The following is a 16,773-nucleotide window of genomic DNA, read 5'->3' as shown; positions in this document are numbered from 1 at the left end:
AGGATACACCCTAGGTGTGTGCTTCTGATGATTTAAACATCATGTGGTTATTAATCATCGCCACAGTGCCAGCATTTTATGGAGTTCCCAAAGGCACAGCTGCCTGAGCAGATCCTTACAGGTGTCATCACACCAGGGTGCTGCAGGAATAGCACCAGGAAGATGGAAAGCCTGCAGGATAATCATCCATCTGGCTTTGGGATCCCAAAAATAGGTGCAGCCCCCCGGAGAAGGGATGGGGCGGGGCATCAGTACTTCCCAAGTCAAGCATGAAGTTATGGCAACATCCCACTCTTTCAGGTCCCACATGTCATTAATATGAAGATTTCTGTAGATAACCACTAAATATCTCCAATGTCTAAGGTAATTAATTAATTTAAGCTAAAAATTAAGGATCTAGTCTCAGTAGCCATCTCCGCTTCTTTTGAACTCACAGAAACTACAGAAGAGAAAAAAGTCACCTTCAAAGGACTCACCCAACCTGCTCCAGGCACTGGCAAAAACATGACAGTAATGATCACCTGTCTCCTTCCACCAAACCAAGGCAACCTGGACAACAGCTTGATTATACACCTAATATTTAGATGAGTATTACCAGGTGATACAAATCCTTTTCCAAACAAAACCCCACAGTTTACCAACTTTTTAGCTGCAGAGTAACTTGAAATGTATTATTTCCCACCTACATCAGATATTCATGGCAGACCATAAAAGAGAGGAGGAACAGGGACAGTAAGGGAAGATGAAATGAAGGCTTCAGATGAGAGAAGTTCAGGTTTTTTCTCTGAGAAGTCAAAAAATCTAAATGGTGCAATATAACAGTTCACAGTTACAACAGGGATCCTCCACCTCTACTCTGCCCTAGTGAGGCCACATTTGGAGCCCTGTGTTCAATTCTGGTCTCCTCAGTTCAAGAAAGACTGGAGAGGGTCCAGCAGAGGCCACAGAGATGATCATGAGTCTGGAGATCCCTCTTATGAGGAGAGATGAGGGAGCTGGGCCCGTTTAGTCCAGAGGAGACTGGAAGGGCATCTCAGCACCGCATACAAATATCTCAAAGGTGGGTGCCATTAGGATGGTACCAGATGGTTTTTGGTGGTGCCCAGAGACAGGATGAGGAGAAAAGACCATGAACTAAAACACAGCAAGGCTCACCACCAGACGAGGAAGAACTTCTCATGTTGACAGTGGCAGAGCACTGGAACAAACTGCCCAGGAAGGTTGTGGAGTCTCCCTCTCTGGAGACATTCCAACCCCGCTGGATGCATTCCGGTGTCACTGCTCCAGGTGACCCTGCCTTGGCAGGGGGTTGCACTGGGTGATCTCCAGCGGTTCTTTCCAACCTGGCTGTTCCATGATTCTGTGATCCTGTGAAGCTGTGATTCTGTGATATTGGTATTAAATGTCCCTTGTTTGAGGCAAAAACACAGACAAAACTGTGGTACTTCACGATACACCTTACAATAAAAGAAGTTTAATCACTGGTATTAAACCAGGAAGAGTTAAAAGGGGTGTTGGGCAATCCAGCATGCAGAGGTTACAGCAGGCTCGTACAGAATATGGCCCCTGCGATGGAAGCTGATTCCAAAGTGCAGCTACACTGCCATGTGACCCCAGCAGCAACTGCAGGCCCATTTTCTCTTTTTATGGGAAATGATGTCATTGGGAACAGCTTCATCGGGCTAAGCGTGGAATTTTCTAAATTGAGTTTTAATGAATAGACAGGACAAAGTCATGCTCCTGCCTGCAATAACTGAGTGTGCATCGGTGACAAAAAGCTGTTTATTTAGATACACAGGGGTTTATATATATATATATATACTTTTTTTTACAAATACTCTTGGCAATTACCATCCATCTAAAGACTTTTAAAAAGCTGTAACAGGAAATGGAATTATAATTGTCCAAATAATATTTTCTATAAATAGGCTGGGGAGCAGCAGATCGTTTTAAATATGACTATAATGCTAAAAGAATTTTCTTGTTCCAAACAGTGAAATATGATCCTTCTCAATAACTCATAAATGATTTATGATACAGGGTTGAGTTTCACAATGGTTCTTGTTACTGTGGTGCTAATGAGTGTGGTGACTACAGGTCCCAACCATCTGTATCACAACTTGATGTACAGCTAAAGAGAAAATAAATAGTTGTACGCTGGGAGGTGTAGTCTTATCAACTACAAATACATTTAGTAGAGGGATATTATATACACAGCTGTTTTATCCTAATTAAAAGTGATGCTTGAATTTCTTGTAAATATTTATTACTATTGTCAGTGCAACAGGCCAAGCAAATCTAGGGAGCTAAATAAAAGTTATGCTTTAAGAAAATATTGTAGTAATTCGACTTAGTCCAATTTCCCCTGAAAAATGTATAAATAGCAAATGAGAGCAGCAAACTCTCTGCTGTCATTACTTTCTTGCAGCTTAAAATGAGGGCATTGCCGAAAAGATACAGGGCCATGTTTTCATTCAGTTTTATTTTTTTAAAAAGCACTCAAAACACGGATGTAATAACATGGAATCTAAATGAAATCCATGATTGTACATAATTCCAAATGCTAGGAGAGCTTTGTTCAAGTGGAAAAGAAGGGTGAAAAATTAAAGGGAGAGGGTAAAGGAATATGTCATGTGCCTGCAGGAACAACTCTGTAATCTTGGGAAGGAAAGAGTTAGGGCTTGCATTTAAATGTCTCTAAAGATCTGTTTCCATCAATAAATTTTACTGCATTTAACTACAAAGGCCTGAAATTTCTAAACTAAAGGCCCTTGATAGTTACCAGAACATGGAGCAGGACTGAGCAGCACTCAGTTTTGTGATAAGGATCACAGTTAGGCTGAATACAGGGAGATTGGGTTCAAACATTCCATCCAGCCACAGGCAGCAACTGGAAATGGAGATTCTGCAATTGGACCAAACATGGTCAGTTATCTAGCACAGAAAAGTCATGGAGCAGTGAGGTTTGGTTGTATTTTTCACAGCTCTTCTACCTCTCTTGGTAGGGTTTTGCTGTAAACTGCCCTGAGTCACTGATGAACTGCACTGATGGTTGTCGACAGTGGCAACACAACCTGCAGTTGGAGGCCTCTCTGAACATTCAGTTTAGGGAATGCTTGGGTTTGGAAAGGACCTTAAAGACCATCCAGTTCCAACCTCCTGCCATGAGCAGGGACACCTTCCACTACACCAGTTGCTTCAAGCCCCATCCAGCCTGGTCTGGGATCCTTCCAGGGATGGGTCAGCCACAGCTTCTGTGAGCAACCTGTGCCAGGGTCTCACCATCCTCACAGTAAAGAATTTTTTCATAATTTCCAATCTAAAACTACTCTCATCTTAAAGCCATTAACATATGGCTGTTTGCTGCGATTACTGTTCGAGATGGAAACTATCTAGACAACCTTGCCAAGCACCCACTTCACCTTTCCCAATCCTCAGCATCTCTCCCTCTGTATTCGATTCCTTCTTCACATCCTCAGAGCTACTGTGCATTCCTAATCCTCCCCTTGAAGCACTCCTCCTGGCACCCACTCCATCTCAGAAATCCCCAGCCACAAGGTTTAACCCTGGCTTGCTGGAATCAGCCATTCCTCCCAGAATCACCCCCTCCCATCGCAGCCTCCTTGAGACAAAAAAAAGAGGTTTGTCTAAAAGCTTCTCCTCTCAATTTGCTCCCCGCGGGCTGATGGGGGAGTCACTTCATGAACACACTCCCATGTCTTTTGTCCACAGGCCAGCCTTCATCAAAGGGGGCTGAAACCCGTGGGATTATTAAACCCATTACGCGTTCATTACTGGTAATCCGCTGCTGGTTTTGCCAGCGGTTGTGCTTCCAACGGGAAATCCTGCGGGGCTCCGGCTCAGGCGAGTGTGAGTCCCTCAGGAGCAGAGGACAGAGTCACAAGCTGTGCCAGCCTGGACATCAGGAGGGATCTCTTCACATAAAGGGTGATTGGACATTGGAATGGGCTGCCCAGGGAGGTGATGGAATCGCTAGGGAACGACTGGACACGGCACTCAGTGGTTGACGCGGTGGTGTTGGACTCGATGATCCCAGAGAACCTTTCCAACCTAAAGGATTCTGTGATTCAGGGAGGCGAGGCTGATCCCGCCAGCGCCTCGGGACCCACTGCGCGCTCCATCGTGCTCAGGTGGGCTGAGCTGCTGCCGCCACCGCACAGGCACCGGGATCCGGATGGGAATCGGAACAGGACCGGGATGGGGATGCGGCTCGGGATTCGGATCGAGATGGGGACCGCGATTCGGATGGCGATTTGGATCGGGACGGGGAACACCCTCCCCCGCGCTCGCTCCAGCCTCTCCCCCTCAGGGGCAGGGGCGGGGCCGATGACGTCACCGCCCCGCGCGGCGCGGCGCGGGACCCGGGGCGGAGGGTGATGTAATACCCGTAACGGCCCTGCTCCGTCCGACATCCGGGTACCCTGCCGGGGTGCTGCTGCTATTTTTTTTTTTCCGCCTTTTTTTTTTTTTTACTCTCTTTTTTTTTTCATCTGAAAAGCTCCATTTGCCCTTTTTTGGGTGTTTTAATTATTCGTTTTTGTTTTTGTTTTGTTTTTTTTTTTAACGGGGGAGGGAAGGCGGCGAGGAGGGAAAGGGCGCGGGGACGCGCGCGCGCGCTCCCGCTTCCCCTCCCCTGCGGCGTGCGCGCCTGCGCAGAGGGGCGGCGGCGGCAGCGCATTGCGAGTGTGTCTGTGTGTCCGCCCGTCCGTCCGTCCGTCCGTCCGCGGCCGGCGCTCCGCGCGGCGCTGCGCGGGTGGGCGCGGAGCAGCTCCGGCGGGGGACGGGGACGGGGGGGGGGGCCGGCGGCGGCGGGGGCGAGATGAGCGCTGGGCTCCCCCTGGGCACAGAGCCGCCCTGTGAATGAGCTGAGGCGAGGCCGCCAGCCGGGTGCCCCCCTCCTTCTCCTCCTCCTCCTCCTCCTCCTCCTCCTCGTCCCCCCCTCCTTCCCCTTCTCCCCCGCGCACCGCCGGGAGCGCGGCCCTGCCCGCACAGCCGGCGCCGACGCCGCGGCCGGGGGGGTAAGTGGCGCTGCGCAGTGCGGGGCCGGGGCGGGGTGAGGGGGCGGCGGGGCCGGGGCGCTGCGGGGCCCCGGGGCCTGTAAACAACCGGGGGCGGCGGAGCGCGGAGAGCGCGGGAGCTCGGCGCCATCCCCGGCGGCGCAGCTGGGAGCGGGTCGGGCGGCCGGAGGGAGGGAGGGAGGGAGATGGATGGGGAAGGGGACGGGGGGAGCGATCCCGCTGGGATGCCGCCGCCGGGAGCCCCCTGCGCAGCCCCTGCATTGCAGGCGCCTGCCGAGGGTGGGGGTGTCCCCGCAGCCCCCCGGGCACGGCGGGAGGAGGGTGAGCAGCGGGGTCTGGGCCTGGCCCAGGTAGGAGCAGCAGCTTTCCCTTTCTCCCTGCCCCCTCCTTTCCTCGCCCAGAGTTCATTTAATAAAGGCTATAAACAGCCTCCTCTCCCATCGCCACCCTGACGCTCGGGGCACGGCACTGACTGGGATGGGGGGGGGAAAAAAACCCTAAAAAAAACCCAAAAAAAAACCCCCAACACGCATCTATTTATAAAGCACCCCACCCTGGTGAGGGTCGGAGCATCAGGCGCTCCCCAAATAGTGACATTGTGAGGCGGCGGGCGGCTTTCCCTCGCCAACGCCTTTCGGGCGTTTAAAGTTTGTGAGAGATTTCGGTGCCTTTGAAAACAATGTCGTGAGCAAAGGTTGCGCTGACGATCTGTGATCTGTCACGGCGTGCGTGGTAAAAGTCCCTGGAAGAAAATGCTGTCCTCGGTGAGAAAGTTCTGCTGGGTATTTGGGCTTGCATGTGAAATGCCAGAGGTTCTGAGCATAGGTCTAACCTTTTTGTTGCATTAGATTGTGTTCTAGTAGCTGTGATACAACAGCTAGAGGTTGACAGTTTCAGGAGAATTGATTTTGCAGACATCTGTTCAATATGAGTTTGTATTTATTTGGTACGATTAAAATATTTCTTAGTGTTGCCATGAGGATGGCAAAATTTTGTGGGTGTAGAACTAATGTTTAAGTTTACAGTAGCACTTGGGAAAAACTAAATTTTTTTGAGCTGTATCTTCTGTCAAATGGAAAAGTGCTGTGCTCTGGGGTGGCCTCTGTGGTAACCCTAAAGTTTAAAGTCCTTAAGGTATTTAATCCAAAGGAAATTTTTATTTTGTTAAGCAGAAGGCAGTTTTAGATCACGAGAGCAGTAGCTGGAAAGAAGGTAGGTGATATGTTTTCCTTAGATTGTGACATTTAGCATCAGAGTAAGCATAATCAATTGATGAAGTAGAAGTTCTAACTCTTGTGATTCTAGGAAATGAATTTCCAAATATGAGCCCTTGTAGCACTTTCCTGAGCTGTTTCAGTGATCAGGTGGCTGAAGCAGGTTTTGTGAAGTACTGGTGGCACTAAGGCTGGATGGCTACTGTTACTCAGCACCCTGAGTTGCCAAATGACCAAGAATTTGGTTACTTCTTTTGCAATTTCTAGCCACATTTCTTCTCTGATAGCTTCCCATCTGTTGCTATTCATAGTTTCTTCTGTGAATAACATCAGAGAAAACGTGGGCCAGGGAAGTTTTGCACTCTACCTATCCATCACAGCAGTGTTCAAGGGAAGGTCTTAAGGGACAGCAGCTTGGATTGGTGCACCAGCATTAGCTGCTCCTAAAGTTTTCACTCCCAGGCCTTTCTGGGTCTCCCTTTTGTATATGAGACTGGGCTAAAAGGCTTGCTGATGCATCGTGCCAGTTATTAATGTTTTCCTCACAGAGATCTTTGTTAAAATCCTCGGGTGAACGTGGAGAGAGTTTGTCTGTCCTCTCGCTCTCCTGTGGCATAGCCATGGTTTTCTCACATACAAGCAAGCCTAGCTCTGGTGTACAGGTCTAGTCCTCTGCTTGGTGGTTGTCAGGTAAATCTCTCCCCTGGAGGTACAGTAGAAAACTATACCTGTTTTCCAAGTATTTCCTTAACTGTCTCTAGGTATGCTTGGGATACTTTTGTTGAAAGCGAGGAGAGATGGAAATGCCAAATGACTGGTGAAGCTTGCAGGTCCAAACAAGCAGAACTCACTCAGAGCAATTTGAATTCAAGCAGAATACTAAAAAGTTGCGTTTAGTTTTGTTTTTTTTTTTTATTTCTATAGAATTGAGCTGGTTGCTTCTTATCTGGAGTGCAGCTTATACAGTGGAGTTGAGTCATTCTTGCTGAGATAGCATTTTGAGAACTGTCGTTAAAATGCTTAGATATTTAACTCTGGCACAGTATAATTTGCAAACTTATGTAACTGGTGTGTTTTTGAATGCAGCTGTCAATAAGAGATCTTATTGCACTTTTCTTTTTTAGTAGAACTAGGGAATCTAAAGCAGCTGCTTTTACAAGATGACCTAAATATAAATAATTTAAGAATAGCATATTTCTTACTGAAATGTTGACATGGATATTGGCTTAATTTTCATGTGTTCAGGTCAATTCTGATGTACAAAATATTACGTAATTGGCTGAGCAGACCGGCATTGCAATTAAGTGATGGAATGATGCAGGTTGTGCTAAGAAATAAACAAGTTTTAGAATGGGAAGTACTGTAAAATAACTGTTTTCATTTTACCTCTGCAAACCAGAGACATTTTAAGGACTTAAATAGTAGTAATGTTTCAATTCAAGACAATAGTGGATTATCATGGTTAAACCTGAGCCAAACTGCATTTATTCTTACGATGGCATGTGGACCTTTGTAATTTTTGCTCCTCTTTTCTCATAAATCGTACTTGACTTGTAGTTTTTTATTTTAAAAAATTTATGTATCATCTGTTTCATTCTAAATGACACAACTTGAAGTCTCATTTGTTCTTTTGGAAATTAGTCTCTTTTTGGATAATACTTGGTTGCTGAACTATTACTGATCTCTGTAGTTTTATGATCCAAATTTCAGTTTAGAATAGTAGGATAAGAAATAAACTTCTGTAACATTTACACATGCTTAACGACAGTCCTCTTCATTGAATGAATGGCAAATGCAAAGTATCAAGTCTGTGTGTACAATATGTAATCCCTGAAAAAATGACAGTGTTCTTAGGATATTTAGAAGATGCAGAGAACGTGCATAAATGTACATTTTATGGCATTTTTTATGTGCATTCCATTCACCAGCTAAAAATATTTTTAAGGGAAGATTCGTATATTTGAGCCATGATGTGGTGCAGATCACAGTGGAGATAACATTTGCAACTTGGAGCTTCTTTATGTTGCTCTCAGTCTGTGAAGGAACAATTTAGCATTTAATAAGATTTAATGTTTCTAGAGTAAATCACTTGACTCTTAAGACTGGGAGGAATGTTTAGGCCAAGGGAATCGTAATCAGGGCAGGAGGAGAAAGCAAGGGTGATACCGTGGGAGTGAATAGGCTGATTTTTGTTCCTGGGTAGAGGCAGTAACCACTGGGTGTTACTGGTGTTAAGCTGCTGCTGCAAGGTCTGCTTTTCTGTATTTGTGTGCTAAACTCTGGTCTGTGTTAAACCACATACCAAGTTACAGATTTCTGTCAAGTTGCTATCTTTTTTCGTATTTATTTTGTTTGTGTTTAAACACAAATACCAGTACAATTCACTAATGGATATTTCAGCTGCCTGTTGGAGTCTACAGAACAGAGTGTGTTTATAAATACATGAAACAGTTGCTCAGATTTTTTTAACAGCTCTTCTCAAAAGGTGTTTATATGTGACTAAAACAACAGAATAAAAACTTCTTTCACTGACAGACAGTTCCAATGAAGTACACTTCTACTGTTTAGAGTGTAAACTTTATAGCAGAATATATCTATATGTTGCAAAAGAGCATCTAAGAGTGCTACAAAGGAACAAGCGAAACTGGCTAACCATGTTTCAGTATTGAAACACAGAGAAATGCAGTTTACAGAGAGAGGAAAAAGTACATTAGCCTCTTCATTGCTAACAGGTTACTTCTCAAAAGTAAGAATTTTTAGTGGAGGAAAAGGTCTCTAAAGTCTTCTAAGATAATAATTTACAAACCAAACAAACTCAAGCGTAACATGACTTGTATTTTGATAGCTGCAGTTTAAATAAAGCAAAGCACTTCAGTGTGCTTGTGGTGATACGCCACGTGCAGCTGAATGATGTGGGACTACTCAGATTTGTGATGTTCTCTCATCTTCAATGCCTTGCTGGATTGTGACCTAGAGAATGAAATGTGCTCTCGTGTTTGGGTCTCAGCTGTAACTTGAAGGATTTTCTGTATCTATGCGTGCAATTCATTTTTACTGCCAACTGTCCTTGTCATCTGAAATTCAAATGGCAGCCTGTGTTCTTCTTGACCATATATCATAGCTATTTGTCCAGTAAGTTCTGTGGTATTTTTTCCTTAGAAATGTTCTAAAATCCAGTAGCCACAAGAACTGTGTAAACTGTGCCTGAGCTCTTTGTGTTTGGAGATGAGTTTAAGGAATTCTCCAGCTGTTAAGTAAAACCCAGTCTTTGGAAAGGAGTGCAGAATGTGGAAAAATGTGGGCGGTTAAGCAGCTAGCATTAAATTGTAGGAAAATTTAATGAAGAAAGAATCAGCTGCTGTCACTAAATAACTTTCTGGTCCCCTCAGTCAATTACAGTAAGTATTTGGACAGACCCTTGTTAAAAATCAACTGCTGCTGCTCTCTGTAAAAAACCATTCTGAGGCTACAGAGCAAGGCCCTGTAAGCTTAGGAGATGCTGGCATTAGCACTGCTTTGATTTTTGAAAAACAGGTGAATTTGACAGTGTCCTCATTAAGTGATCAGAATGTTTGGAGCTGTCATGAACTCTGGTTTGGAGCGAGAGGAGCACCTTTACTGCCTCGTTTATCATGGGCAAATCACCTCTCTGCTGGTAGTGGTAGAAGTGGACTTGGCAATCAGTGTGCCCTCAGAGGAAAGCCTTCTCTCCTGAAAACTTCTGTCTGCATAAAAGGCTAAGAACAAGGATTGTTTTTTCCATTGGTTTCTTTTTTTATATTTTATGTAGTCTTGGGCGAAAAATCTGTTTTATTGCAGCAGTCGTTCTCTGTCCTTGTTCTTTTATTGAGATGGGAATGCTGAGGACGTGAGGGCAAAATAGCTTTGTAAATAAAAGCTCTGTGTATGTACAAATGAGCAAACTCCAGCTTTTCCTCAGCTTTGAGGATTTAACTTCCAGGTCTTAATGTGCTTCTGGCATAGTTTTGATGTCATTTCCTTGCAAGCAAAGCCAGGTTCCAGCTGTAACTTCAAACATTTCCTATTTTATTGCCATTTTATTCCCGTGTGTAGTCATCAGGTTTCAAGTCTCTCCTGTATGCTGTTTTTCCTATATCCTCACCAGAGTAGTGTTAATGTTGCTGAGATTAGAACCCCACAAATGTTTTCGTGTGAAATGAAGGGTCTGGGAAATTGCTTGTGTATTATTTCATAATATTGAGTGCTTGACTAAACAGGAAGTTTTGGGGCCTGCATGCAAACATCATCTTCTAATTATTGGGCACAGGCATACTGGTTGTGTTTTCTCAAAATAGTTTATTTTTATTTTACTCCCAAGCTCTATCTGTATAAACTTTATTTTCACTTGGGTTTCATTCAGCCGTATTGTTAAAATAAATTGCTCATAAGACAAACCATAAACAGTTGGCTGTTGCTTCTTGTTGAAGTTAGGAAGATCTGAAGTTTGAAAGCTTTAAATAATTAGTTTTTAAAAGAAGCAGTGACATTGGTGAGGAACTAGAAACACAGAGAGGAGAAATTAAGGAGCGGATAGAGGAATGATTCCATGTGTTCAGTTTTCTTGAACTATTTAGGACTGTATTAACTAAATTGTTAAGATGTTTGTGGTGAGGTTATCAGTGAAACCATACAGCAGAGGGATGGTGGCGTTCTGTAAGAATTTGTACACATTGCCACAGGCAACAAACAATATCAACGGTAAAAAAATGGCAGTTTCCTGAACTGAGAGTGACTGTGTGAGTATAAGTTTTTCCCCATATTTCAGGAATAGTTCAGTCAATGCAGTCGCTGTTTTGTTGATTTTAAAATTATTGTTATTTGAGCCTCCCTTTGTTTTTGGAGTCTCAGTGAATAATCCCATTGGGACCTTTTCCCATGGAGCATCTTTTTCCTGGTTTATTTTAACACTTAGCTAAAACACTGACAAAGTGGCAGTGGTTTGACTTCAGGTGCGTTTGAACAACCAGAACAGTCGTGGACAAAACCCATTCTGCTCTAGAGGCTCTTTATCCAATATCTTCACTCTTTTGGGTAGGGGCAGGATGGGCTAGGACACCCCAGTTGTCTTGATTTTTCTGAATAGATTTAGTTGAACTTGATTAAAAAAAAGTAAATGCTTTGTGTTTGGTTGGGTTTGGTTTTTTTTTCCTTTGACACAGAAATGGCAGTGGAATTATGTGAGCCTTCCTTTAAAGAAAACATTCCTCTGTGAATCTTTAACTTTCTTTTTTTGTGGCAGGTATTGTTTGATTGGTAAAACTGACAGTGAATGAAATTATTGAGGCTGCAAGCTGTGAATAAGAGATCAAAAAAAGCAGTTTAGAGAAAAGGAGGATTTTAGCTATTATTTGAATAATTTGGTATGTTCAGATTTGTTAAATTCTTGCACTCTGAGTGGCTTGTATTCGAGTAGGAATTTTCAGTTAGGCCCACAATGTTTAGGAGTGGGGAAATGATCTGCTGTGATGAGAAATGACAGTGGCAGAGCACTCGTGGTATTACAGATACTGGAAAAAATTGTAATTCAACTTTTATGACACCATAGGTCCATTCTTCTGGGTTGCCTCTTTCTGTTTCCTTTTCACCCACATTTTCTTTGTGGTGAAACTGTTGCTGTGTGGAGTTCTGTTGGAATGGCTGTGTAGCACTGTGTACTCCTTCTGTCATGAGCAGCTTGGTTGGAATCCTTAAATTCACTTGTTTGCCTTGCTCTTTCAAAAAAAATGAATCTTACTGCATCTCCTTGATATATAAACTGAAGCAAGGCCTTTCTTTCTCCCAAATTCTGTCTACACAGACTGCAGCTTCCTTGGATCTTCCAGTTCTTTTTTTCTGTTGTTTCAATGGGGCTCTGAATTTTGGCTGGAGCCTGCGGGAGTTTCTGCACTGTTAACAAAGCAGTTGTCTAAGCTTTTTGTCTCAAATGGGTGTCTTTTGTTTATTTCCAACACTTCTAAGTAAGAAACCTTTGGAAGATGAAGTATAACCAGAAAGGTGCTGAACTCAGCAGCAGCATGGGCATGTTTTCTGCTTATTAATGCTTTCAAGCAAGGACCTTGGTGTTTCATTCTCATGCTGTTCAGACAGCAGCACATGAATTTATGCAGAGCTACCTCATTGATTTTCATAGTTCTTGTTAGTGCCATTTTGGTTGTCTACATAGTTTTTCGTAGTGATAGGGCTGCTCATACTTTGATGCTGCTGTGGTTTTTTCTCTAATGCCTTCCCACTTCTAATTTGTAGTACAGATATTTAGAAAGAAGCAAGAATTCTGTCTGGGCCAAGAAATACTCACTTACTCGTGTTCTGAGGGTGCCAGTCATGCTAGGATTCCTGATGAGTGACTGGCACTCATGGATGCAAGTTGTGTCTCCTCTCAGAATCAGTGTAGTGATTTTTTTCATTCCCAGCAGTGCTCTTGGTAATTCTGGAAAGAACTTCGTTTCTTCCATAACTGACCAGATTGCAAAATTAACTCCATAAAAAAGTCTTGAAATTACATCACCATCTTTCAAACTTCTGAAGGAACAATTTGTTAGAGGTGAATTATCCATTTCAATGTCCAGGGCTTCCTTTTGCAAAAATCAGATTACACATGTCTCTGCTGGAGAGAGTTTGAACCTCAGCCAAAATACACTCATATTGAGAAGCTTCTCATTTAACCTTGGAACAGGTTTAGTTGTCTGCAGGAAGGGTAGGTAGGAGCAGAAGATAATGTTTGAAGAAGAAGCTGAAACATGTTGTTGGAGGGAGGGTGTTAACTTAGAAATGGTTACCTTCTGTGTTCCAGAAGGCTTTAATAATCCTCTCCCAAATCCTACCTGCCCTGCCATACACACCACGTGGGGTAAAATATTTTGCTGCTTAGTACAGGGAGGCATTTGGAAAGGCTGTCAGCTCCTAGCAAGGAGAAGGGATTTTAAGCAGATGTGTAAAAAAACAACTCTCCAAACAACTTAGCTCAGTGAAATGGCAGTGCCTGTGCACCAGCTATTAAGAGGTCAGAGCTCATAGGTGTTTGTATCAGAGTGCAGTGATTTAGTATTTTCTGCCGTGCTGTGAAGTTGTAATAGCCATCACTGTTGCATATTAATTACTGGGAGAGAGGGAGGGTAAGTTGGGGAAATTTGGAACAGTTCATACTTTCCTCCATACACACAGAGTTATTAACTTGCTCCCTCTGTTGTTTTATTTTTTGGGTTTTTTTTTTTAGTCTGCCACAAGCCATACCTCATACATCTGTTCTGAACCAAAAGTTCTTAATGTTAATAGAAATTTTCTTACCCACATGGGTAGTTTATGTTCTTCCTTTTGCAGTTCTTACGAAAGTAGAACACAGACTACAGTTGCATCCCCAAGAAACAAATGTTCTGGTGGGGAAATGGTGGGTTAGTCTGTGTTTACTGGAATGGCCCCAGTTCTGTATTTTATTTCTTTTACTTCTTTTACATAAACGGTTCATGTCTCCTAGCTGCCATGTATCCCTGTGTCTAAAAGTACACATTCAGAAACATCAACTGTAATTTTTTTGTGTTTTATTGATGTTTCGAACTGTGAGTGCCAGAACTCAGTCATATAGCCTCCAATAGCTTTTAAATAGTTTCATTGGCAAGAAGCTTTTTCATGACTTCATTCAGCCCATGACTGTGGTGTAATTATGTCTCCTCATCTGCGTGTTCTGTTTTATTTTAGTCATTCTTCCGATCCCTGGGATGTTCTCTGACATGTTGTTTGTTAAAATTAATTGATTTGGTGCATCCAGTATGTACTGTCAGTTTTTCATTCAGGAGGCTGTAACTTCTGAAAATGTTTCCACGTTTGCACTATTACATGCTGTCTGCTACTGCATCCAGCCTTCTTAAGGGAAAAGTACTGTGGATCAGGCTGCAGTTGAAGTGAACAAACACCCTTTTTGTAGTCAGTAGCAGTCTGTATGATTTGGTGACTTGCTCCGTGTCCTGTAGTTCAAGTAAAGGTTGTAATCTTTCTCTTTGGTCCTCATTACAACACATGGGGTGTAGTGTCACTGAGAGAATTTTTCCAGGAAATTGGAGTGTGGGGGTATTTCTCAGCTTAGTTAGAACAAGTGCCTGACTTCAGTGTGGTTCATGTAAGCAGCTTATCCTAGTGGAAGGAATACAGCTTGAACTTTGTTTAAAAAGGATTATTAATTTACATATTGTTCAAGGGAAAGTTTCAGATGGGGGTGGTTAGTTTTCTGGGACAAAATGATCAAATCTTTGTCCAAATTCCTTGGAGAAGTAAATTTGTATTTCTGTAGGGGTATGTGGAATTGCATTAACTGTTCTTTGTGAACAGTTTAGGGTTTATCTTCATTTGAACCTTCAGGTGAATGAACAGGCAAATAGCAAAGCAGTAAAATTTATTTGCCTGTGTAGCAGAAAGCATTACAGTTGTGCTGCCTGGATAGCACAATTTGAGGAACAAATGAAGGGGCAAAGAGATTTCATGCATTCCAGTGATGGATCTGTGGTTGTCCGTGGTTGTCCATGGCCCAGTATACTAATTACCCTCCTTTTTCTTTGCCACTCTGTTCTCCAGTTGCATCTACTTTCAAGGAGTTTAGCTACTGACTCTTTGGCATGCTCCATTCATTATTTCAGTTTTGTTTCTAATGCTGCAGTCCTTTGAATTTTGGCACTCTTGCGTTTTATCCAAGACCTTATTATTGGTGTTGATTTTTCTAGGTTGTGTACAGTGTTCTTACTTTTCTGTCTGCAAACTGCAACTTGAGTTTTCTGTGCACTTTCTGAAGAGGCTGTCCTTCGGTTTGACCTCCACAAAATCAGTGCTTCAGAAATTGGGGTTAAAATGCACTTGCAGATGCAGAGATGCACCCCCTGCACATTCATTTCTGTTCACAGGGGTCCGTTTTCATATCTAGTTTTGTTCAGATGCCTTTCTCTTCTTCAGAGCCAAAATCCAGAAACTTTGACTGCAGAAAGCTCTTCTCTTTTAGGACCTAAAACTAATAGAAGTCACTGATTTGGAAATGGTTATCCAAGAATCATCTTAGATTAAAGTTGAAGCTTGCTTGGCTGATGGCTGTGCAGTTGTAGCACCAGGTGACGTGTGAGAATCACCACTTATGAAGAAAATGTTGCACCTCTGACCTTTTTACAAAGCACCACCTTTACAAAACTGTTCAGAATGGTCCTGCTTTAAGGAAAAAAAAAATGGTGGTGTATTTTGCCACTAAACTTCATGATTAAAGTGCCTTTTCTCTTACTTTGCCTTTAAATGAAGAGGAAGAATGTCTGTCTCCTTCAGTACATATGTGCATCATTCAAGCCTTCCAAAAGTTGAGGCTTCCAGGGTAGAGGACTGGTTCTGTCTCCTACCATGAGATTGCAGTTTTCTGACGTGATTGTAGAAATGTGTGACTGGATTAAGAGAGTAAAATTCTTTGGAGAATAAAGATCATAAAATGAGGGCTCCTCTTAAGCAAGATGACTAAAGACATGAAGAGAGGCCGAGTTAAGCCGTGTTCAAGGTCTGGTTTATGTATTGCACGCATTGCATGCAGTCTGTTCTGGGTCTGTGTTTTTACATAACAAAGTCATGCTGTAACTTGGACACTTGCACTGCTATAGGTTAATCAGATTTGCATACAGAGTTGTGTGCTTAACCAAAGGTGTCATTCCAACTCAATCACCGTAGCTCACAAAGCACCTCATCAAAGAATGACAAATGTGCTCATAATTTAGGTAGACACCAGTGTGTGAAAGATGTTTCCGTAGATATGAACTCAAAACCAGGTCTGAAAGGTATTTTTAGTAGGAAGGAGGCATGGATTTCTTATGTCAGCGTTTCTTTGTGTGTGTCCATAGCTTCTTGTAAAACTAAGATTCTTTTTGTTCGTAGCTAAGACTCTTGAAATTCTTTAGGTTTTAATTACACATTAAGGATATGGGGGGAGGAGTAGCAGGTAGTCTCCAATTCATCAGAATTCAGATGGGTCAGTTTTAACTGAATTTTTTTCTGAATGAGAATTGGAATTCTGGGAAAAACCCTAAAGATCTGGCACATTCATCCTATCCACAAGTAAGCAATGCTTTTTCTGCAGATACAGTGAGGATTTTGAAAACATGCCCGATTCTCCTGCAGGTTTAGAAAAAGTCTGGTTAGCTGGAATATGGCAGGGAAGACAACTGCAGTCTGTTATTGCAGTTTCAGAGGGGGATCACTTCTTGCTGAGGGCAGCTTCTGAAGGAGTTGTTCCGTGGCCACACTGTGGTTTTCCTTTTGCCCAGCTGTATTCTTATCCATGGCGGGCAACTCTCACCCCTGAAGAATCCTGGATCAACATCTCACCTACAAAGCTTAGCTTCAAAGACCACCAGCTTTCAGGTTGCCTTCTGGGAAAGGATAAGGCAATTTGGTACTTAAATGGAGAGGGATTTGTTAACTTAGAAGGTGTGCTGGCAGTTCTGTAGCTGTTAGAACTTCACCCAGACTGTCTGTGGGTATTTATAATT

The 16,773-nt window shown here is 43.1% G+C and overlaps 1 protein-coding gene across 3 annotated transcripts in view; it reads left to right on the top strand.

Annotated features, from left to right (window-relative positions):
- The first annotated feature begins 3,857 nt into the window (after window positions 1-3,857).
- The window catches only part of PPM1A (protein phosphatase, Mg2+/Mn2+ dependent 1A), a 35,845-nt gene continuing 22,929 nt past the window's right edge, over window positions 3,858-16,773 (top strand). The window contains exon 1 of one of the 3 annotated variants that reach the window (XM_038137677.1): window positions 3,858-4,151. The gene's annotated coding sequence lies outside the window, so the exon portion shown is untranslated. Of the gene's footprint in view, window positions 4,152-4,710; window positions 5,040-16,773 lie in introns of those variants that run through there. The other 2 variants (XM_038137676.1, XM_038137678.1) reach the window with 2 other exon arrangements.

The sequence above is a fragment of the Motacilla alba genome, chromosome 5 (genome assembly GCF_015832195.1).
Source record: "Motacilla alba alba isolate MOTALB_02 chromosome 5, Motacilla_alba_V1.0_pri, whole genome shotgun sequence".
Lineage (NCBI taxonomy): Eukaryota > Metazoa > Chordata > Aves > Passeriformes > Motacillidae > Motacilla > Motacilla alba.
The sequence above is the reverse complement of the archived record's forward strand: the minus strand, read 5'-3'. Positions and strand labels throughout refer to the sequence as shown.